The sequence below is a fragment of the Pangasianodon hypophthalmus genome, chromosome 11 (assembly GCF_027358585.1).
Source record: "Pangasianodon hypophthalmus isolate fPanHyp1 chromosome 11, fPanHyp1.pri, whole genome shotgun sequence".
Taxonomy (NCBI): Eukaryota; Metazoa; Chordata; class Actinopteri; order Siluriformes; family Pangasiidae; genus Pangasianodon; species Pangasianodon hypophthalmus.
This window is the reverse complement of record NC_069720.1, coordinates 23115943-23130628: the sequence shown is the minus strand read 5'-3', so window position 1 is coordinate 23130628 and position 14686 is coordinate 23115943. Positions and strand designations below refer to the sequence as shown.

Below are 14686 nucleotides of genomic sequence, written 5' to 3'. Positions count from 1 at the left end.
GCACAAAGCGAGCTCCATGACGCTCCAAATGTTGATGTTGGCTTGACAAAGCCAGTCTGAAGGTTCAAAATAGTCGTCAGTTTGAAATCTGAAGGTAATGTGCAGTTTTAAGAAAGAAAGAAAGAGAAAAGAGAGATAGATAAATAGAGTGCCAATATTTGTAGAGTTGATTAGATAGATGGGGTGCCAATACTTATTAGATCAGATATCAGGTTCAGCATGGGAGATACAAATATTTAAACATCTTTACATATGTTGCTGTAGCATTACAATTTCCCTTCACTGGAACTAAGAGGCTGAAACCTGTTCCAGCATGACAATGCCCCTGTGCACAAAGCGAGCTCCATGAAGACATGGTGTGTGAAGGTTGGAGTGGAAGAACTCGAGTGTCCTGCACAGAGCCCTGACCTCAACCCCACTGAACACCTTTGGGATGAACTGGAACTGGAGACTCCTTACCCAACATCAGTGCCTGACCTCACTAATGCTCTTGTAGCTGAATGATCACAAATCCCCACAGCCACGCTCCAAACTCTAGTGGACAACCTTCCCAGAAGAAGAGTTATTATAATACGAAAGGGGGACTAAATCTGGAATGAGACGTTCATCAAATACTTGAGTGTGATGGTCAGGTGTCCACATACTTTTGACCTTATAGTGCAGTAGTGAATGAGAAGATGGCAAGCACTGAAATAAACATCTAATAGGAGTGAATTTCTCATAATTTAAATTAAACTTGGTCTGTCCAAGGTCAGAATTACATGTAACTGAGACACACACAAGAAGAAGAAGCAGCACATGTGGGTGTGATGGTCAGGTGTCCACATACTTTTGGCCCTGTAGCAGGAGATACACACACGTACAGAAATGTAAAAACGATGGACATTTATGAATGTTTTCAATAATCTTTTTCAATAACATGATCCGCCGTCTGATTACTACACTCCTTCATCACGACAGCAGACTGGCCTTACACACGACGCTCTCATTCCATGCGGTTGAGAATGAGCTCATTTCCTGTGCGTCACTTCCTGCACAGCGCTCGCGAAGCCAGTTTAGGGCAGTCAAAGCCACACGACTTGGTATCGCGTGCGCTGTCAACATCCAGCTACACACCGTTTACCGGACAATCCCGGCGAACCACGACTCGGTGTGAGCGCGCGCGCGCTGTGTGTGTGTGAGTGTGTGTGTGAGTGTGAGCGCGCGCGGTGTGTGTGAGAGTGTGTGTGTGAGCGCGCGGTGTTCTCTCCTGGAACAACAACTCGCTTCATCATGGCTTTAAGGTGATCTTCAGTCCAGGTGGTGCTGGGTATGTGTTTGACTGCTTCACACACACACACACACACTCACTCACTCACTCATACACACACAATCATATACACTCACACACGCGCACAGTGTCAGGAACGTGTGTGTGTGTGTGTGTGTGTGTGTGTGTGTGTGTGTGTGTGTGAGAGAGAGAGAGAGAGAGAGAGAGAGAGCGTGTGTTTGGCTGCTTTACTCACACACACACACACAGTCATATTCACAATCACACAGTCATACACTCATACACACTCTCTCACACTGTCAGGAACGTGTGTGTGTGTGTGTGTGTGTGAGTGAGTGAGTGTATGAGTGTGTTTGGCTGCTTTACTCTCTCTCTCTCTCTCTCTCTCTCTCTCTCTCTCTCTCTCACACACACACACACACACGCAGTCACACTCACTCATACTCACAAACTCATACACACTCTCTCTCAGTGTCAGGGACGTGTGTGTGTATGAGTGTGTGTATGAGTGTGTGTATGAGTGTGTGTATGAGTGTGTGTATGAGTGTGTGTATGAGTGTGTGTATGAGTGTGTGTGAGTTGCAGTATTACTGGGCTAAAGCGGCTTCCTGCATCTTTCTCGCTGGTGTCTGTAGTTCAGCTCAAGCTGGTTATAAACACCGACACACTCGCGCCTTGGGGCGTTTATTATCCTGCCGTGTGTGTGTGTGTGTGTGTGTGTGTGCGCGCGCGCGCTGATTTATCCTGCCGTGTGTGTTAGCAGTGTAAGCTAGCCTGTGTGTGTGTGTTAGCAGTGTAAGCTAGCCTGTCTATCTGTGTGTGTGTGTGTGTGTGTGTGTGTGTGTGTGTTAGCAGTGTAAGCTAGCCTGTCTATCTGTGTGTGTGTGTGTGTGTGTTAGCAGTGTAAGCTAGCCTGTCTATCTGTGTGTGTGTGTGTGTGTGTGTGTGTGTGTTAGCAGTGTAAGCTAGCCTGTCTATCTGTGTGTGTGTGTGTGTGTGTTAGCAGTGTAAGCTAGCCTGTCTCTGTGTGTGTGTGTGTTAGCACTGTAAGCTAGCCTGTCTATCTGTGTGTGTGTGTGTTTACATTTACATTTATGGCATTTGTAATTGTAAACACACACACACACACACACAACTTGTGTGTGTTAGCAGTGTAAGCTAGCCTGTCTGTGTGTGTGTGTGTGTGTGTGTGTGTGTGTTAGCAGTGTAAGCTAGCCTGTCTCTGTGTTTGTGTGTGTGTGTGTGTGTGTGTGTGTGTGTGTGTGAGCAGCTAATTCTTAGCCAGCTGTCTGATTTAGCTGGAGCAGGATTAAACCCTTAAACCCTCAGACCTGCCAGTGCGGATTCAGACTGCAGCTTTCCTCACTGTTATAAACACATTTATCTGTCTAGAGCCAGAAGACTGTTAACGAACAGGACTGTTGTAGTGGTGTGTTGTAGTGGTGTGTTGGTGTTGTAGTGGCATGTTGTATTGGTGTAGTGGTATGTTGGTAGTGGTGTGGTGTTGGTGTTGTAGTGGTGTGTTGGTGTTGTAGTGGCGTGTTGGTTTTGTAATGGTGTGTTGTAGTGGTATGTTGGTGTTGTAGTGGCGTGTTGGTTTTGTAATGGTGTGTTGTAGTGGTATGTTGGTGTTGTAGTGGCGTGTTGGCGTTGTAGTGGTGTGTTGGTTTTGTAATGGTGTGTTGTGGCGTTTTGGTGTTGTAATGGTGAGTTGTAGTGGTATGTTGTAGTGATGTGGTGTTGTTGTGGTGTTGGCGGTGTAGTGATGTGTTGTAGTGGTGTGTTGGTGTTGTAGTGGTGTGTTGGTGTTGTAATGGTGTGGTGTTGGTGTTGTAATGGTATGTTGTAGTGGTGTGTTGTGTTGGTGTTCTATTGGGGTGGTGTATTGGTGTTGTGCTGTTGGTTTTGTTGTGGTATGTTGGTAGTGTAGTGGTGTTGTAGTGGCGTGCTGGTGTTGTAGTGGCGTGCTGGCATTGTATGTTGGTAGTGTAGTGGTGATGTAGTGGTGTGGTGTTGGTGTTGTAGTGGCGTGCTGGTGTTGTAGTGGCGTGTTGTAGTGGCGTGTTGGTGTTGTGGTGGCGTGCTGGCGTTGTAGTGGTGTGTTGTATTGGTGTAGTGGTGTGTTGTAGTGGTATGTTGGTGTTGTAGTGGTGTGTTGGTTTTGTAATGGTGTGTTGTGGCGTTTTGGTGTTGTAGTGGTGTTATTGTGTTGGTGGTGTAGTGGTGTGGTGTTGGCGTTGTAGTGGTGTGTTGGTGTTGTAATGGTGTGGTGTTGGTGTTGTAGTGGCTTGTTGTAGTGGTGTGTTGGTGTTGTAATGGTGTGTTGGTGTTCTATTGGGGTGGTGTGTTGGTGTTGTGCTGTTGGTTTTGTTGTGGTGTTGGTGTTGATGCAGTGGTATGGTGTGGTGTTGGTGTTGTAGTGGTATCTTGTTGTATTGGTGTGTTGGTGTTGTATTGGTGTTGTACTGGTGTGTTGTGGTATTGATGTTGTAGTGGTGTGTTGGTGTTGTAGTGTTGGTGTTGATGTAGTGGTATGGTGTGGTGTTGGGGTTGTAATGGTGTGTTGGTGTTGTAATGGTGTGTTGTGGTGTTGGTGTTGTGGTATTGATGTTGTAATGGTGTGTTGGTGTTGTAATGGTGTGTTGTGGTGTTGGTGTTGATGTTGTGGTGTTGGTGTTGTAGTGGTGTGTTGTGGTGTTGGTGTTGTGGTATTGATGTTGTAGTGGTGTGTTGGTGTTGATGTAGTGGTGTGTTGTGGTGTTGGTGTTGTAATGGTGTGTTGGTGTTGTAATGGTGTGTTGGTGTTGTGGTATTGATGTTGTAATGGTGTGTTGGTGTTGTAGTGTTGATGTTGTGGTGTTGTGTGCTGTTGTGTCGTGTCATGTGGTGGTGTGATGTCGTTGTTGTGTCAGCGCTTTAGCTTAGTCACTTTAATGAACTTTACTCGAGTGCAGTGTTTCCTCAGTGCTCCCTCAGGACTCATTAAAAGAGGCTTGGAGACACTTTCTATCAGCAGCCTCCTGCAGCGATCGATGAGAAGCTCGTACACGTTATTACTGTTTGTGTTGTTTATTATTACAGCTTATGAAAGCTGCTGTACCTCGATACCCACCTTGACTTCTAACTGTAATTTCAGCCACACACTGCCAACCCTGAACAGCTGATAGGTTATAAAATTTGCCACGTGTGATACGCAACACCTGCTGGCTCTGAGCTGGCGGATCCAAAGTCCAAAACTTTATTGTGGCAGTAATTCAGCACGAATTAGCACCTTGGAGCCCAAAACCTGTCAGTGACTATCACCTGCTGTATAGAGTTTATATCTAGCCACAGAACGTTTGGTGTGTTAGAGTTTCACATACTCTGGACACCTGATCATCACACACACATATGCTTTCCAGATTTGCTGTTATAATAAGCTCCACTCTTCCACAAAGCCTTTCCACTAGATGTTGGAGCGTGGCTGTGGGGATTTGTGATCATTCAGCTACAAGAGCATTAGTGAGATCAGGCACTGATGTTGGTGAGGAGGTCTGGGGTTCAGTCGGTGTTCCAGTTCATCCCAAAGGTGTTCAGTGGGGTTGAGGTCAGGGCTCTGTTCAGGACACTCGAGTTCTTCCGCTCCAACCTTCACACACCATGTCTTCATGGAGCTCGCTTTGTGCACAGGGGCATCGTCATGCTGGAACAGGTTTCAGCCTCTTAGTTCCAGTGAAGGGAAATTGTAAAGCTACAGCAACATATGTAAAGATGTTTAAATATTTGTATCTCCCATGCTGAACCTGATATCTGATCTAATAAGTATTGGCACTCTATTTATCTGTTTCTCTTTCTTTCTTTCTTTCTTAGAACTGCATATTACCTTCAGATTTCAAACTGACAACTATTTTAAACCTTCAGACTGGCTTTGTCAAGCCAACATCAACGTTTGTATAGGTGTATTCCTCCCATTTTCTCTATCGTTTTATCTAGGCAGCTGTTCAGACTGTGTCAGATAGATAGATAGGTAGCTATAGGTATGTAATACTCCTTCTTTATATGGCATTTCATTTTTTTTAAAGTAATTTTTCTGCTGATTTTTGCATGAAGTTTGTATTCTTGTCTTGTCCTGACATACAACCACTTTTCATTACGTTCAGATTCATACATACAGCGACTGTTCATATACATTTTCAGCTCTTGAGATTGACTGGCTTTAGTCTTTTGCTCATTAAAACCGAAGCACCAGAGGGTAATATAAATATGTAAATTGTTTATACGAAGATAATAAAGATAAGGTAATAAGAAGATAATAAATAAATTTATAACATGTACCAGTGCAAGTTAGATAATGTTAAACAAGTCTACTGTATATTTACCATCAGTTAACTGTATTTATTAGGGTTATTCGAGGAAAGGACGAAGATTTTGAACCAAAAGGATTAAATAGGGCTACAATGAAATGTCAGATGTAACATTTTAAAAATACTGTTAATGTTGGTGAAAATTAGAACGTGAAAAATGAATAACACACAAGCCTAGCCTATATGCCAGTGTCACCTGAATGTGTGATTAGGAAGCTGACCATGATGGTAGAGTTTTTTTTTTTTCAACTTCCTGATATTTCTGGTGGCAGTTTGTTTAGATTAAAAGGATTATCAGTACTTCCATCTTATACTGATGTTCTACTGACTCATCTTTCCTTGGTAATCTCATGTCATGTCCTGTTGGACGAGGTGTCAGTCTCTGAGCTCTGCCTTTTCAAGTATTCTCTCCATTCACTCACCTGGTAAAAAAAAGTTTAATATTTTACAAACTACTTTTCTCTACTGTGGAACTGAGGAACCAGACATTAACCCTCGTTTATCAATGTTTTATTAAAGTCGTGTGTAAATGATAAACAAAACTGAACTAAAAATTTCTGCCAGATTTACCAAAGTTTTGGACAGGCTGATTTTCCTTGTACTCGCGTACGCATGTTACTCACCCGTTCCTGAAAAAAGCTCATTTGCATTTGGTGACTCCCACAAAACTCCATAAAAGGTAAAGTGCACAGACAGCTGAGGCACGAAATGAACAATCAAGATAAAGTCTGAAATACAGTAGCGGACGTTGTTTTGACTCACTTCTATGGCAGTTTAAAAAAAAAAGATGATGGTAATAAAAAGCAAGCATTAAATCTTTTGTCACCTGAGGCGTTCGTTTACGGTTTATGGCTGTGTGCAGACAGAACGGCCTGTCCTCTGTTTATAGAGCACCATTTCTTTTGTCATGATTAAATTATTAGTTTTATTTGTCTTTTATGGGTTGGTGTTGGCATGCTTTTTTTATTTTTCATACTCCAATAATATAAAAAGTCTGGTTTTTGTGAAATATTCTCGATGGTACTGTTAGTCCCTGACCTAGTGAACTAGCATGAGAAGGTGTTTTTGAGAGAAACTCCAAAGCTCTTGTATAAATCGCTCTGGATATGGGCGTCTGCTAAATGTTGTCAACATAATAAAATAAGCGATTTAAACTAGAGAGTATAATCCAGATATAAAAGTGCAGTAATCCATCAAATTATGATTTGAAGTTGATCAAGTCGAGGTTTACTTGGAGTTAGTCTTCTTATGTGTAAATTTACACACACTCAGAAGCATGAGAAGGATACGAATGTTTTTTTTTTTTCCTCAAAATTACAGGAGTTTTATAAATACCAGCTTGATAAATGATTGAGGCCCAATGTTTGCACAGCTTGCATATTAACTTCTTTTGCTTTTTTAATTCCAAACCACATCCCCACTGCCAAGGTAGATATAAGTAGTGATAAATACGACTATAAGAGAGTCAGCTAGAGCGTCATGAAATCTATAAAGGTCAAATGGAGCCAAGTACGCAAACGATCAGGTTAAAGTTCATCCTCCCGTCTGTCTGCCGTGAGACTTTATGATGTCTAGTTCTCTATGTGCGTGTCTATCTGCCTGCTCACTCAGTTCCACGATATGAAAAGTCATTTGTTCAAGTTTAAATCTGTTAAAGTTTGAAATCAGCCTTCCATATTAAACTACCAAGTTTCAAGTCCCACTCTCTCGTGCACTTAGTTCTGCCAAGCCTATTCAAAATCCTACCATTACTCTACAATACAAACAGATTTATACTGTTTCTACTTTAAATAACTTCTGTGACCAAATTCTCCAAACTTCTCCAATTCTGTTCAGTTTGATTATGTTTTGGACTCGTGGAAGAATCCATTACCGGACTTTGCCGTGCAGCCGCGTGTTCCTGTAAAATATTTCGACGTATTTGTAGACATGCTATCGTTCCTACCTTCCGTTTCGGTTACCTTGGATGAACATGGCTATACAATAATTTGAAAAAGTTATGGAGATATTTACGGACATAACGAATTCATTAGCAGGGTGTAGGAGAGCAAATAGTGTGCAGCCATCTTGTTCGACACTCCCTCGCGACTTCTCATTTAAAATAAATAGTAAACAGTCAATATTAAGCACACATGCTCCTCTTAAGCTCCTGTTAATCATCAAGTCATTGTGAGGGAAGAAATTTTTATTTTTTTAATAGACTTTAATGGCCAACCTGTTAACCACAGCTGCTTTAATAGAATACAAGTCTCCTGTAATTATTGAGGTTTATTTAATTAACTAAATAATCGACAAAAATAACGTCAGAGACACCTCGTTTCTCAAATGGAATATTTAGAGGTATATGATGTCTCAGTATTTTGTATTATTTTATGTATGTAATCATAAGATCATTGAATTTTTTTTTTTTGTTTTTTTTTCCTCAAGTATCTTGATTAAATAACTTCTCTTATACTAATAAGCATTATTGGTGTTATCCGAGTTATTTTTCGTAAAGTAACCTTCGTAAAGTAATGTAAAGCAGATTTGGTCTATTCATATTGATACCAAGTGTGCATTGGAAATTCCTTCATATTTTTTCAATAAGGAAGTTTAATATGTAACAAAAAACTGTAGGCCTACGTTTACAGGAATCGGTAACAATATACCTGAAGAGAGGTATACTGCCCCATCCTTAGGCTTGGCTTTATGAAGAATAATTATAGAAATGAATGTGTTTCATCGGCACAAACACCCCAGTTCAGTGCAGCTCACTGTTTGAAAGTGTGTGTGAGCACCTGCAATTTTCTCACAAAGCTCTGCGAGCATTCGGGCAGAAGGCATCTCTGATTCATCAACAAGCTCCAAACACTGTTCCCATAAATTCCTATAAGTTATTAGATTGTTTATGTGAGAATTAGAGCAAGAAGCTTAACTGTGATGTTGTGATTTACTGAACAGGATGCAATATTTTTGTAAATTAGTCTATATTTTAGTGTGACTGTTTTTTAAATTTACAATATTAGATGCACATTGGATTACACTATGATTGATTACAGTAACACAGACTGGATCAGTTTATCAGGAGGACGTCTGTAATAAATTTTTTCCACGTCTCTTCAGTGATAAAACTCTCGCATCTGGACAGCAATAAAATGACCACAAGAGAAGCGAGTTTCTCGTGGATTGCATTTTCTACGAACCGGGGTATTTGCGTCACATGGTCATACGATCACGCTCCAGTCAAGCGGTCGAAGAGGCTCTGGAGTAGAGACGAGATGAGCTTTTAGCACCCAGACCAAGTATACGGTAGAGCGCCTCTTCTAAAGCATCCGATTTTAATTTTGTGATTCGGGAAGTGTTTAATATCTGGGGGAGGGTCACTGATACGTGTGCTACAAGACTAAATATGGCACGTAGCAGCAGTCAGACATCTTTTTTTTGATTTTGGTGAAAAATGGTCAGTAATTCAGCCTGGAATTTTCTCAGAGGAGGACGGAGAAACACACCGACATGGCCGAGCCGGTCTAAAATAAAATCACAGAGTAGCACCTGCAAAATAGGAAATTACTCCAGGACCCTGTGTAGATTTAATCTCAGCCGAATAGGGCTGAAGATGGCAAAATCAAGAAACCTAGAGTGCTTTTGGGATACATTTGTCTAGACAAATTATGTTTCAACTGGAAAGGAATATTTAAATGCTCCTGGCTGAGGCTTCAAAAAAAATTCATTACAACACACAGATTGTTGTTAAACGATAGATCGTATTCAGGACTTTCTCTGTAAGATCAGATGATCTTCACAAGACTTAGAGAAACTAGGCACTACTTCTTTTCTTTTTCTCCGATCCTGACAGCTGAATGCTTCCCATGTTTGCTCTGTAATTTACACCGAACTTTCCGCACTCTTCTCTCAGAGTTTGGGTAACATGAGCAGCTTAAAGGAATCTTAAAGCTTTCCAGAGAAGCGCGCTTTGAGGTGATGCCGAGGTTACTTTTCACAGACCGGGTCTAAGACGTTAGCGTATGACAGAAAGTCTGCCAATGTTGACTCTTGACCGGGATGTGAAATGTCCTGACTTGGTGCAAGTCTCTCAAGCCACATCGGGAGTATTTGCCTGGAACAGCCAAGGTGGGAGTGCAAAAAAAAAAAAAGTGCCGTCTTTCTAGCCATCCGTACAGGGTTTACCTCCAACAAGTCCAAGATAAACCTGGGATCGTGCTGTGAAGTGCTTTGGATTAAAAATAGCAACAAATGTGAAATTTGGGATTGAAGTGAGAAGAGAAACTTCAGATTAAATCCTGACTCTGAACCGTTGAGTTCTTTAAGAAAGATGTCAGAAGATTTTATTAGAGTTGGATGATATAATGATATATCGGTATTTTGATAAATTATGTCACAAGATATCATGGTGTCTTTTTATTAAGTTTTAATAATTTTTTTTTAATTAAACGTACTAGAAGCAGGTGATTTGATGTTAATTTTATATTTAATTTGTAAATTTCATTTACATTTTTACAGAATTTATTATTATTATTATTATTTTTTTTTACATTTTTTCCCCATTTTCGATGAAAATTTTTTTAAATTAAATGTTTTTTTAAACAAACATTATTGTTTAAATGTAGACATTAAATAAAGTATCATCACACAGGGTTTTTTTTTTTTTTTTTTTTTTTGCTTTGGAGTCTCTATCAAAAACACATCCTCATGCTAGTTCACTGGGTCAGAGACTAAGAGCACCATCAAGAACAGCTTCATATTATTGGCATTTCTAAAGAATATTTAAAAAAAAAAAATATGTAGAAGCACAAACTCATAAATTAAGACAAATAAACAGAATCATTTAATCATGACAAAAGAAATGGCGCCGTGTAAACTGAGGACGAATCGATCTGTCTGCGAATAGCCATAAACTGTAAACCAACACCTCAGCTGATGGAAGATTTAGCGCCCACTTTTACTTATTGATATTATGTATTATACATTTTTATTGGCATAGAAGTGAGTCAAAATAACTTCCACCTCTGCTGTTCAAGCTTTACCCTGATGGTTCATTTCATGCTCCCACTGCCTGTGAGCTTTACCTTATATGGCGTTTTCTGGGTGTCACGAAATACAAAATCAACATTTTCTGAAACTTTTGTAAATCCAGCTGAAAATTTTAGTTTGGTTTGGCTTACACAAACATTTACACACAACTTTACTAAAAGATTGATAAATAACGCTCATTGTTTGTAGCTCATTGTTTACTGATATGGACCAGACTGCAGACTGGACGTGAACTTGCATAATTTCCAAACATTTCTGCAGATTGCAGTTAAATGTCAGTTCAGTCAATCCCAGTTTCTGCTGTTACCATGCAGCCGACTCGTCCACCAACACACACTAGGATTTTTCTGGTAAAGTTCTGTTTTTTTCTCCCTGCCTCCTAGGATTTTCTTGTTAGCAGTGCTGGCACCTCTGTGTTTATAGCACCTTAATTCGTTTTATTAAGCCATGTACTTTCCTGTTGTGGGGGTTTTTTTTTTCCCCCCCAGTAAATCAGCTTTTTTATAGCTGTGAAGAAAAACACCTTTGTAAACAGTCTTTTTGTTCTCAGTATATCGAGCAGAGAAAATCTTGAAACATGTTAGGGTTAAAAACCATCTCTTAGTGATTGATCGGCAGTGCTTTTTTTTCCCCTCTGTTGGCTTTAGCTTTCTTGCAGCTAGTCATCCAAGATCATGTGGCATGACTCAGGGCTAAATTTTGTTTTCGAACTTCCTGCTTTTCTTCACAACAGCTCACTCTCTCTGTAGCTTCGCTTCAGATCCCTTCAGATTCATGTGCCACCATCAAGCCCATCAGATATAAACTGTAACGTAAGCTGTTGTGAGTAAGTGGAAGATTTGGTCAGAGAAGGATAGGGGCTAAATACTTTGTAAGAAACCGAACACTCTGTTTAATGCTAGTTTCTTTTTTTTTCTTTTTACTGGTCTGAAAAAAGTCCTGTGGAATTTAATGCTATTTGGCTTAAACATAGATGTGTGAATAATTAGACTGTCCTGTAGTAATAAATCTAGTTGGATGGATATACAGTATAAGGCCAAAAGTTTGTGGACACCTGACCATCACACTCGTATGTGCTTGTTGAACATCTCATTCCAGATTTAGTCCCTTTTTGCTGTTATAATAAGCTCCACGCTTCTGGGAAGGCTTTAGATTTTGGAGCGTGGCTGTGGGGATTTGTGATCATTCAGCTACAAGAGCATTAGTGAGATCAGGCGCTGATGTTGGTGAGGAGGTCTGGGGTTCAGTCGGTGTTCCAGTTCATCTCAAAGGTGTTCAGTGGGGTTGAGGTCAGGGCTCTGTGCAGGACACTCGAGTTCTTCCACTCTAACAACAGTTTGTGGAAGGCGTCCACATGCTTTTGGCCAGGTTGTGTATAACACGAGTGTCCAGTCCTATCCACAAAGGGCCAGAGTGGCTGCTGGTTTTCTTTCCAACCGAGCACCTGATAGTCAGTTGAAGGTTAAGATCTACTGATTAAACAGGTGAATCCAGGTATAGCTCCGGATGAAAAGCTGCAGCCACACCGGCCCTGTGCAGGTCAGATTGGACACGCCTGACCTACAAGTACTAGTAATGCTTCTTGGCTAAGTGGCGAAATATCTTTAAGGTTGTAAAGCAAGTCCATTTGCCCAGAACTGCTGCAAAAAATACAAAATGCATATTGTCAGAGATTAATTCCATGAATATGCGTCACCCAAGCAGTAATGGAAGCACCTGAACTTGATATCAAGGGATTTTTTTTCCCCCAGAGTTTTCAGTAGTGAGTCTGTTACTTTGTGTCATAAAACAAAGTGGGGAAAATATTGACTGCAACCAACCAGCCACAGATTTTATCTGGAGTCTTTAAAAGATGCAACGCTGTGAAATTTCCAATCCAGTGACAATGCTGCGTAGAACTATACATCATAACTCGTAATTTCCCGTCCTAGGACCGGGAAAAACCAAAGAAAACACACCCTCAAGTCTTTATCAGTTTCGAGTCACTGTGGTCAAAAGTTTTTGTTTTTTGTAAACTGATTCTGAAGCTTGTGGTCAGAAGAGTGCACAATAAGTGTCGGAGTACTGCGGGTCAGTGGCGGAGTGAAAAGATGACTCTTTGATTTTCTTTTTAACCTGTTAGTGAGTACAATCTCATTTAAGAAGCGTTGTGTTTGTTGTGCTGCACCGCAGGAATGAGATAAACGAAAAAATGTAATAAACCTGCATCCATTTGTCACATCACAGAAAAAAAAAGATATGATCTTTATAAAGTTTAGAAGTTTTTGGCTTGATCAAAGTGACTGTTTTATCAGAATAATTCCACAGCCTTTTATTTGTATGTGTCAGTTTTGTAATATCTTTTGACCTCGCGGCTTTCTGACGTTGTGCCAATCTGTAAATGAGTGCACAGCTTTTAGTTATTTTCCGCAATTGTTATATGAGGCTGAGTCAAACGAAAACCTTAAAATTAGAGAAACAATCTGTACGCAGTTGTAAATTACGTGAGTCATCAGCAATCACACACAACAGACCACTAAAGGGGTCATTGGGTGGAAAGATCCTGGATCAGATTGTGTATCAGTGGCTGCACACGCAGCTGTAAGAATTTTATTTCTAGAAGAATCCGAACACTCGTTCAGCACTGAATGAAATGGAGATTATGTATAAAAAGCGCTAAATAACGTTAAGGGTTTTATTTTATTATTTATTTATTCTTTTGACTTACCCTCATACAAAAGACTGAATTCTCCCTGTTACATGTAATTGATTAAAATTGCCTCTTACAATTTTTCTCTTTTTGCCTGCATGTGAAAATCCAACAAGAAATCATGGGACACCGCATTCAACATTAAATAAACATTGATAATAGAATTATTGTTTAAATACGTGCATGTAAATAATAGTAGTGCTAAGTTCATTGAATTCTTAACATGAAAATATGGTTAGTTCTAAAATTTGATTATCTCAATTTATGAAAGCTATATGATCTTAGTGTACTTTTTTCAGGGTATCTGGTATATATTAGGTGCTGCAAAAAGTGAATTTTTAATAGGTAATTACAAATAATCAGCTTAAATGTAGCTTATAAATGAGAACGGCTGTAACAACAAATATTTGGCATTGTAGTTTATTGTTGTTGTTTTTTTTTTCCAATAATATAATGTAAATCACAACTGTGACGAATAACTTTCCACGTCTTGTAGCTCCACTGTTAACAAGGCAGAATTAAACAGGCAAAACATAACCGGCCTTATTAAACCGTGAGACTTGTACTCATTTTACTACTACGTCGAAAAAATATGAAATGTCATATGTCAGTAATAATGCACGCTTGGGGGTGGTGTAATGCAGCATGACGCGCAAGAAGAGTGAATATTACGTATTAGAGTGCATAAATATTAACGTATCGTTCATGTTACAGTTGGAACTACTGTCTGAGCCGTGCTGTTATACAAAAATAACGCATTCTGACCAATCAGATTCAAGAATTCAAGCATGCTGTGGCTGTACTATACACCGTTTCAATATATTTCACTCGTTAAGCAGGAGTTCTCAGGTGTTTTTTTTTTTTTTTTGATTTTTTGTTTGTGCATTGATGCGCTGTTATGAAAGCCATCTCTGCTTTGTGCAGACTGCATTGTATGATGCTTTAACTTTTCGTGTTTTAGATTTTATGTTTTTTTTACTTCCCTTTCGTTATCGCCGTCATTCAAATTTCTGTGAGAGAGAGAGAGGGACAGAAGCAGAGAGAGGGACAGACGCAGAGAGAGGGACAGACGCAGAGAGAGGGACAGACGCAGAGAGAGGGACAGACGCAGAGAGAGAGAGAGAGAGGGACATACACAGAGAGAGAGAGAGAGAGAGAGAGAGAGGGACAGACGCAGAGAGAGGGACAGACGCAGAGAGAGGGACAGACGCAGAGAGAGAGAGTGAGAGGGACATACACAGAGAGAGAGAGAGAGAGAGAGAGAGAGGGACAGACGCAGAGAGAGGGACAGACGCAGAGAGAGGGACAGACGCAGAGAGAGGGACAGACGCAGAGAGAGAGAGAGAGAGAGAG

The 14686-nt window shown here is 40.3% G+C and overlaps 1 protein-coding gene across 3 annotated transcripts in view; it reads left to right on the top strand.

The window, feature by feature from the left end:
* Positions 1-1018: 1018 nt before the first annotated feature.
* atp13a3 (ATPase 13A3) overlaps positions 1019-14686 on the top strand; it is a 53948-nt gene continuing 40280 nt past the window's right edge. For all 3 annotated transcript variants that reach the window (XM_026915099.3, XM_053238048.1, XM_053238047.1), the window contains exon 1: positions 1019-1309. The gene's annotated coding sequence lies outside the window, so the exon portion shown is untranslated. The remainder of the gene's footprint in view (positions 1310-14686) is intronic.